General features: G+C 49.4%; 1 long non-coding RNA gene across 1 annotated transcript in view; it reads right to left on the bottom strand.

The window, feature by feature from the left end:
- Positions 1–147: 147 nt before the first annotated feature.
- Positions 148–8,903, bottom strand: part of LOC109374232 (uncharacterized) — a 12,252-nt gene continuing 3,496 nt past the window's right edge. Inside the window, exon 3 of the long non-coding RNA XR_002122363.1 lies at positions 148–4,506. This is a non-coding gene — a long non-coding RNA (uncharacterized LOC109374232). The remainder of the gene's footprint in view (positions 4,507–8,903) is intronic.

Raw genomic sequence — 8,903 nt, 5'->3', positions numbered from 1 at the left:
CCCCCCACCCCCGACCTCTCTGCCTGGAGTGTTATACTCTGTCCACACCAGACTGTTCCCATTCCTCAAATGGTCATGCCATAGCTCAGCTTCAGACTTTCACATATGCTTTCCCTTCACCGGTCATGCATTTTTCCACCTGCGGCCCAGACTGGAGCCAGCAAGGCTGGATCAGCGCCTCCCAGGCCAGACCCAGCAGTGGGCGGGTGGAGAGGGAGGAGAGAGCCGGCTGAGCAGGGATGCAGGGAAGGCAGACAGCTGCTAGGACAAGGACAGCGTCATGGACTTCAGGGAGAACGGCACTTCACTGTCAGCAGTGATGAAAAAGGAGGGGCTGGCCCCTGCAAAGGAGAGCAGAGGCCACTCCGTCAGGAAGCCCTGGGTGTTTGGCAGTCGGCCACCTTCCCTCTGGAGCCGGCCTCTGCTGCGTGTCCGTCCACAACGTGCGTGTGGTGTAAACAGCACTGACGGCTTTGTCCATGTTAGTCTTTCTCATGTAGGAAACGGCACGTGTGCTCCAAAGCAGGAAGTGCAGCCCCACATTGTTCTTTGTCCTCTGTTCCTCCCACGCGCCTATCCTCCACCTCCATTAGCGAGCAAGTGCTTCTCCGAGCGCCTGCACTGTGCCAGACACTCATGGAGTTCAGTGTGAGCAAGGGGAAGGCGCAGGCAGGAAGTGTGCTGCGGGAGGAGCAACCAGGCTTTCTTGGTGTGCGTGCCGACTGACTGCTGGAGTGATGTCAGAGGAAAGACATGTGCAGAAAAACCCCACAAGCTTGACGAAGATGCCCAGGCCCAGGCCTGCCTCAGGCACACAGACAGAGTGACCTGCACGGCCTGCGGGTGCATGCTCCATGGGTTCTCCAGGTGAGTCTTCCCTGTGTGAAAATTTAGTGACTCCTCCGGCATCTGAATAGAGGTGTAGGAAGCATAAGGGTGAATGAGTCATGGTCCACATCCTCCAGGAGTCACGTCTACCCTGACACAGAAGAAAAGATGTATAGAATGGCCATGTGAAGGAAACATCCCACACGGGAGCCCTGAGGAAATGAAAATGTCAGTGCCCACCTTTACAAACTTGTCCACAAGCCAGGAGGGACTTGGTTAGTTTTTTAAAATACAATAATTTCAGTAACATTCATTACATGCTGCGTTTTTGTCATGGGCTGGGCACAAGTCCCAGAAATCTGTGGATTCGGGACAAGGACAGATGAAATAACCTGAAACCAGGGTGGCAAATATTGTTCCAGCAAATAATCGATATGAGCTAAATAAAAACTGGAAGTCACTGAAGTGAACCAGAGGCCTGGCTCAATAGACAAGACAGAAGTCAAAAGCCAAGTCAGAGTTAAAGGTCATGGGCCACAAAACACAGGGGTCAAGGTCGAAGCCCAGGGGCCTCCTAGTTTCCAGGCCCCTCTGCAGCAGCACTGGACAGTGATGGTGTTTGGAGGCACTGGCTACTGTGGCGAGAGCAGCTTCTGTTGCGTGGGGCTGGGCCATAGGCCGAGCTCAAAAGTTCAGATCTTGGAGAGGCGTGGGAAGGAAGAAGGACCACAGCGGCAGAGGTTGTGCTGCAAGCTCTGGCCGTGAGGGTTATGAAACACTGGTGTGCACTTGACGTAGACATCCCGACCAGAGAAGAACGCCAAGCAGAGCTTCCACGCCAGTCCCCTGCCTTCCCTGTTGAGCCTGACATGTGGTGGCTGAAGTGACGAGGGGTCAGAAGTGACGAGGACACCAGGCACACTGAGTGGACATGCGTTGCTGCGTGTCACCTGTTGCCCCGCTGTGCACCCACGCCCTCCTCAGTCTTGTCTTGGTGGGAGGGCCAGAGCAGGACTGAAGGAGCATGCAACATGCAGGGACAGCAGACAGTGGTGCCGGGTCACATATGTGGCAGATCGAAGACCAGGTCTTGTCTTGACTCTGAGCCCCACACAGTCTGGGCTCTGTCTTCTCTCTGACCTTTCCTACCCCCTCCACCTTCTCCACACAGCTCGTGCCACATGGGCCTCGATGATGACCTCAAAGAGGCTCTGTGTGCTCCTGTTTCTGGTTCTACGATTCTAGGACAGTCTATGTCTTCAAACAGCTGGGAATCTGGTCAGAGACCAAAAATGCAGCATGTTGTAGATACTTGTATGTGAGCAAAGCAAACTAAAGGAAAAAGAAGAAATGTGTCATTCTGAGTCATTTCTCCACTAACCCATTGTTGAATGAGGCCATTGTTTACCAAGTGTCCCACAGACGTTTATCAGGCACACACTAGATGCTGAACCCCAACAATACAAAGGAAATATGGAAATTACTGCATTGAGGGATGACTCTCTTTTGGAAGAGACAGTTATATCTGCTATAAATGTAATGAACTGTTACAGGAGCTCAGAGCTCAGTCGTTCAGAACTGTCCACTGCCTTGTACCAAGTAACCAACAGAAGGAGTTAGTGTAGATACTCCAGCCCCTCCTGGCCTGGAGGACAAAGGCTTCCTGGTGGGTCCATTCATTCTTTTCATTTGTCCCTGAGTTTGGAGCGTGACACTGTTTAAAAAGTAGAAAAGATCTTGGGGGTTTGGTGAATTGAATGCCTGGTTTTTCCTTTGTTCCCATCTGAAATCTCTCTGAAATGCCCAGAGAGGTGTAGAAGGAAGAGAAGAAGAAAAAGAAAGGAAAGGGTAGGGACGCGGGGCAGGAAGAACAGGAGACTGTGGGAGCTGGAGGGTAGGGGAATGTGGCCTCATCATGCTGAGGACAACCGAGCCCACAGACATGGAAACAGCAAGGTTCCATGAATCAGGGAGAGGGTAAGCCTGAAGATTGGGGACTTGTGGAAAACTTGAAAAGAAGCCCTTCCCTGCACTGCTCACAGTAAGGCAGCTGCAGCCTGGAGAAGGCTTGGTCCCTGCATGGGTCAGAGAGCAGGTCTCTGCTGGAATGGGCAAGTGAGGGACGGCACATCAAGGGTGAGGCCACCCCACAGCCCTGCCCTTCCCCCCCACCGGGGTTTCGGCACACTGGGGCATCCTCCAGACAAGAAGTGGACACACTTTCCTTTGAAGAATGTCATTAGTCACTGAAAGAAGCCCCATAGACTCTAATACCAGCACCTGATGCTGCGTTCCTGCCAGACCGCTCCACGCGGGGCACGCACAAAGAGCCGCCATCACCCCCTTTAGAGCCTGTCTCCTGCCTGGACAGCCCAACTCACCAGACTGTGGGGGAAAGCAGCTAATTGACGCTATTCAGAGGAAACAGATATGATGTAGGCGATGCGTAAAAACGTGAGGGTTTGCATCCTCAGACAAAAGAGCAGATGCTGCGCTCAGGACACGGGAACGTAGACACCTCTGTGGCTCGGCAGGCCAGTAAAACATTCGAGGGAAACGGAGTTTCCCTGAGGGGAGACCCAGACCCTCCACGAGGCATGCACCCCAGAATTCGGGGTAAAGGGTGGTCCTTGGAGCCACTGTCACGGGGAAGGAGCAGGGCCACATGCAGAACTGGAAGCAAACGCCACCAATGACACCCGTGCTGGACTGTGGGAGGTAAGGGGCCAGGACCGTGGCAGGTCACTTCCCGCTGGAATCCTGAGACGGCCACATGCATGTCAGACATTCAGGGTCCCTCATGCACACTTCCTCTGGAAGCTACTGGAAGTGTGCTCTTATCGGATGAAGGACTACTCAAGAAACACAAGGACAATGGATCCAGAGAGAAAAATCCAACACAGGAAGAGGGGAGAGGAAAAGCCCTCAAGGTCCCTCTCTCAACCCCCAGCAAACCCAGTGCGGACTGGAAAGGAAGGCTGACTCAGGGGCTCAGCAGCAGGAGGTGGGACAGGCAGGCCATGACGTGATGTGCAAGTCAGGAAGAGGTTCACATCCACCGCAGAATGTGGTGTGCATTCATTATAGGCACATAAAAAGTTAAGCAGTAGGAAGACAGATGGAGGCAATTATGCACTTTAGGGGGAAAGTGTCAAAGAAAGGACATGGAGTTGTAGTTTTTCATGGAGATAATTCAAATAGTCCAGTGTTCATGATGCAACATGTTGAGAATATGATGGCTGGTGTGTGTGTGTGTGTGTGTGCATGTACGCATGTGTGCATGTGTGTGCATGTGTGTGCATGCATGTGTGCATGTGTATTTGGGGTGAGCAGCAGCCAGCGCAGAATGGCCAGCACCCTAGCACACACAAGGTGAGTCAATGGATGGCCCTAGAACAAGAGCAGGAGGCAGCATTAGGGACTCCGCGGCGATGAATCTGTGAGCCGGGCTCATTGGTCTTGGCGCCTCCTGGGCATCACCGTGTTGAAAGTGCCCAGAGATTCAGTGCAGCCAGGATGACAATCCCATGAACAGAGGTTTCTGCTGGGCCTGTGAACATGGCTGCAGGTTGTCTGGGCCACCATTTCCAGGCTGCACCTGCTTCTCTCTGAAGCTCCTTCATGGAGAAGCAGGACACAGGATCTCAGGTGAGGGCATCCCGCTGTCCTTTGTGTTGGCTGAGAAAGGAAGTGGGCAGAGAAAATAAAAAGTTATTGATCCCCATTATGTGTGGAGCGCTGTGTTAGGGACTTTGCACACAGTGCTACATGAGGAGACATACAGATGAGGAAAGTAAGGACTGGAGGTGCCAAGAGAATGGTTCAAGGCCAGGGAGTCAAAGCTGTCATCACCTGACGCTCAGTGGGTGCCCACCTTGCTGCCATGCACTGTGTGGGTGGGGTGCCACCATACAATGGGTTAGGACCGGGAGTGAGTGGGCAGCTATGGGACGCTATCCATGTCCTGTGATGAAAAATCATCAGAAGAGATGATTTGTTCCAGAAAGCAGATCTAAAACCAGGAGGTGGAACTTAACCAGGGAAGAATTGTGGCTCAGTTGAAACATTTTATCTCTGTCTCTCTCTCTCTCTCTCTCTCTCTCTCTCTCTCTCTCTCTCTCTCTCTCCCTCCCTCCCCCCTTCTCCAGGTATTATGTAATATATTTTCTACATAATATATTACATAGCCCTTACTCAGGGAAAATACTCTAGCAGAAGCTTTTAGCAATGGATGAAGTTTAGATTCAATAAACTCCAAGATTCTGCCTGTCTCCAAGACCCTATAATCCTTATGGCATGAAAATCTCATTAAGTTGGAACCTGGTAATTTGTAGTAATCATCCAGGGCTCTAGCTACAGTATCCCTCTGAGCTAATAAAAGGGCTTTCTAAAGCAAGCCCTGCTACTTGAGAGCATATTGAGGTCAAACATTACAGATGTACTGTGCACACAATTTGTATGCTAATTGAAAGAATTCTTAGAGTAGTTTCCAAAGAAGTTTTTTCTACTCAGCAACCTTTTATTAGCATCTTTTTGGTTACCAGATGTATTTGACTTTTTACTAGTTCCATTGGCCTTTCCTCCAATTAGCCTAAATGGATAGGGCTGTTCTCCACGTGGGCGTCTTACCTACAGATGCAGATGGAAGATTTTAATGTGGTTCCTCTAATCAAATGAACATACAGAAACGTCACTTGGGATGGACACCTCTACTTCCTTGCTCGCTGCTGTAAACCAACTCTCCTGAAAATCCAGCACCCAGGTTTCATTCACTTTGTTAATGACCTGTTAACAAGCCGAAGTCCCCCTGAACCACAAAGGGGAGTTTAGCTGATGAACCCAATTGATAGACAAAGAGACATCTCCTTTAGAAACAGTGGCAGCAGGGGAGTGAGGGCCTGGACACACTGCTGTTCCAAAGTCTGTGTGCCCGCTGCGAAGAATGTGCTAGAAGAGATGCGGTTCTGTCCTGACCGCAGGTTCTGCGTGGGCCTGGGAAGAAAACTGACGTTACCTTCAGTTTATATGTCCAGAACAAGGACCATCCTGGCCTGCAATCCCTGCCAAGGTCAGACCACACTGGGCACTGGTCTAGGTCTCGGCCCGTGTTTTAAGAAAGGCTTGGGCAAACAATAGCAGGTTGGGATGGGGGTAAAAAACCTGGGAACTATGCTTTATGGGGAATAATTGAAGGAAATGGAAATAGTTTCTGAATTGGTTAGGATTTGGGGAAAACACAATATTTTCAAATATTTGGGAGAAAATTAAGAAAATGATTCATTTTTGCTGGGTGTGGCCATTGCGACTTGCGTTTGGTCTCCCTCTGTTGACCTTCCTTATTTGTCTTTCCTGCCACTCTGCCCCACTGCAGGTAAGCATTCAGGCTGGTTCTGTTGCTGGCTTTACAAGGAAGAAGGGCTCTGCCCGACTGTCATAAAGTTTGTGAGAAGTTACTTAAGTAGTTTGAAGTGGTAGAACAGAGAGGGTGGATACTTTTATTAGGAGAGAAAGAGCTATTCTGGGGGGAAGGAATGCAAGTGGGGTGACCCGCCCTGTAATTAGAGACAACCTGATTTCCTTTCTGTGACAGTGCCTCTGGAGGGTGTGTCAGGGGCTGCACACCCTACAACAGCCCCAAACAGGACAGGAAATTAAGGGGCCAGGAGCACCCCAGTGGACCAGCATGGACTGACTAGAATAGGAATGTCCTGATGCTTGGCTCTGCCTGTGGCCCCAGGACCTTTTCATTGCCTTGGGGTCACTGACTACTGGCTGGAAACTCTATCATCACTGAGGTGGCATGGTGCCACCAACACTGCCAGAGGCTCAGATGTGGCTGTAACTTAACTTAAAGGAAGAAATGCCAATTTCTTGCACATCTCTATTTGTGGATTGGATAACTACATTTTTATAGCACAATGACAGAGCAAAGACCAATGGGTAGAAGGTTCTGGAAGGAGTATTTTAGTTAACACGAGAAAGAACTTTCTAAGCATTGGTGTGGAATGATGTGACAAAACTGGGCTCTGGTCACAGGTGAGAGCTGGTGTCTATCCTTCAGGGTATTTTAAAGGGAAACCTCATGGTGAGAGGTACAAAGTGGGTTGAGTGACTTCTTCCTCTCTTCCCAATCTGGGGTTTCATGATGTGCTGAGTCACTGGAGTCCTGCCTCAGAGCAGGACTGAGGGTCTAAGTGGGTATGTGTTTACATAGGAGCCCTTTGAAAGCAGTGGCCGTGACTTCTGTGTCATGATCAGGGACTTTGTACTGAAAACAGCTGAAGTGTGTATTTTACTTGGGCTCCTAGAATGGGTGACAACACATTTTCAAAAAACAGCTGTGTCAGCTTCAATGGTTCTCAAAGATGGGGTGTTCTTTTTTCTTCCTTGATGTGTAAAGAATGTGATTTCCTTTCTTTTGTGGCAACTATAAGGCTACCGAGCACCTAGATAGGAGAGTTAGGTAAAGGCTGGAAGTATAATACAACTGGAGGAATTAGGGGCAAAGAAATCAAAGATGGATTGAGAAGTAAGAGTGGAGACATCGCAAATGCCATTTCCCATCTCCCCAAAAGGTTTATTACAGGACGAGCTGGTGCCTCCAGTGTCGGGGGTGGCTCTCATGTGCTCTGGTGACCACTCTGCTGTGTGTCTGATGAAGTCATCTGTGTTGGCTTATTAGATGGCATTGGACACACAGTCACATACTCTCACACACATGCACACACACACATGCGCATGCAATTGTTCAAGCCCAGCTATTGTTTTAGAAAAGAGTTATTTGGGTAAACTTTTGGAACAGGAATTTATTCTTTAATTTTAATTATTTTTCATTTTATTGAAAACTTCAAGAATTCCATGCATTCAAATATTGGTTCAAGTATCAAAGTGTGGAAAAGTACCTTTTCCTTCCTTTTTTTGAAAAGCTTATGACAATTATTTTTGTCCCTCTCAAGTGAACTATCAGCAAATTCTATGTAAATGCCACACATATTGAGCATGGGGAAGGGAAGCTGTGGATGAGGAAGAAATTACTCTGATTCATTGCTGGTTAAGTTTAGAATGTGTCAACTGAATTACAACTGTTTGTATTACATAATGTAGAGATACTAAAGAGTAGGAGTGACCAAAGTTTTTTGTAACAACAGTGGGGAAATAATTTTGTCTCAATTTGTAAGGAGTTCTGACCTTGATGCTCTGAGCACACTTGCCCATCAGGAAAATGTTTGGGGCAACATGTGGTAGGCCCTGGCAGAGTTGCTTTTATTGAACTAACTCTCCTGCTAACAAACTCCATATTTAATATTAAGAGCAATGGTTTGAAGGCATCAGGGATGAAGAAAAGCGATGGAAAATGGAAGCACACAATTCTCGAAGGAAGGGGAGCAACCTAGTGAGTGTAGCTTAGCCACATCCATCAGACTCCCCCAGGGTGTTTCCTGTTCTCTGGGAATACCTGAGAATAGAGCTCAAGCAAAAGCTCAGGAGGAGCAGGAGAAGGGAATGGGAGTCTGGTGCAGAACCACCGAGGGCCAGGCAGCCCCAGACCAGCCAGGCAGAGCTGGCAGTGGTCTCAGCCAGAGCTCTGAACACCAGGCAAGGGGTCCCCTTGGCCCTTGTTGGCTGAATGAGGCAGCATCTCTGGGTGGCTCTGAGAATCTTTCCTGTGATGTTCGCCCGGGGATGCCGATGGTGTGGGCCTGGTTTAAGAGCCACTGTCTCTCCAACCTCACACCCCTGACCATTGGTGCCCCAGAAATGCGGAAAGCGGGAGCCTGCCCCGGAGGCAAGTTGGTCCCCTGCTTCAGGAGGCAGGCAAAGTAAGAAAAGCTAGAAATGCCCACTGGTTCCTGGAGGGTTACCATCACCATGCTCACCCTCCACCCACATGTGGGCTTTGCAGGTGGGGAGCAAACACAGTTATGCGGGAAAACCCGTCATTCCCGAGCACTGTGCACCTTGGTCACAGTGATGACACTTGTGTAACAGAGTCATGTGACAGGGCTGTGAGTATGCATAGATGGTCCAAGTACAAAACCGGGAGTGTCTGTATCATATTTATCCCATTGAAACAG

This window comes from Hipposideros armiger, unplaced genomic scaffold (assembly GCF_001890085.2).
Source record: "Hipposideros armiger isolate ML-2016 unplaced genomic scaffold, ASM189008v1 scaffold_801, whole genome shotgun sequence".
Classification (NCBI taxonomy): domain Eukaryota; kingdom Metazoa; phylum Chordata; class Mammalia; order Chiroptera; family Hipposideridae; genus Hipposideros; species Hipposideros armiger.
The sequence above is the reverse complement of the archived record's forward strand: the minus strand, read 5'-3'. Positions and strand labels throughout refer to the sequence as shown.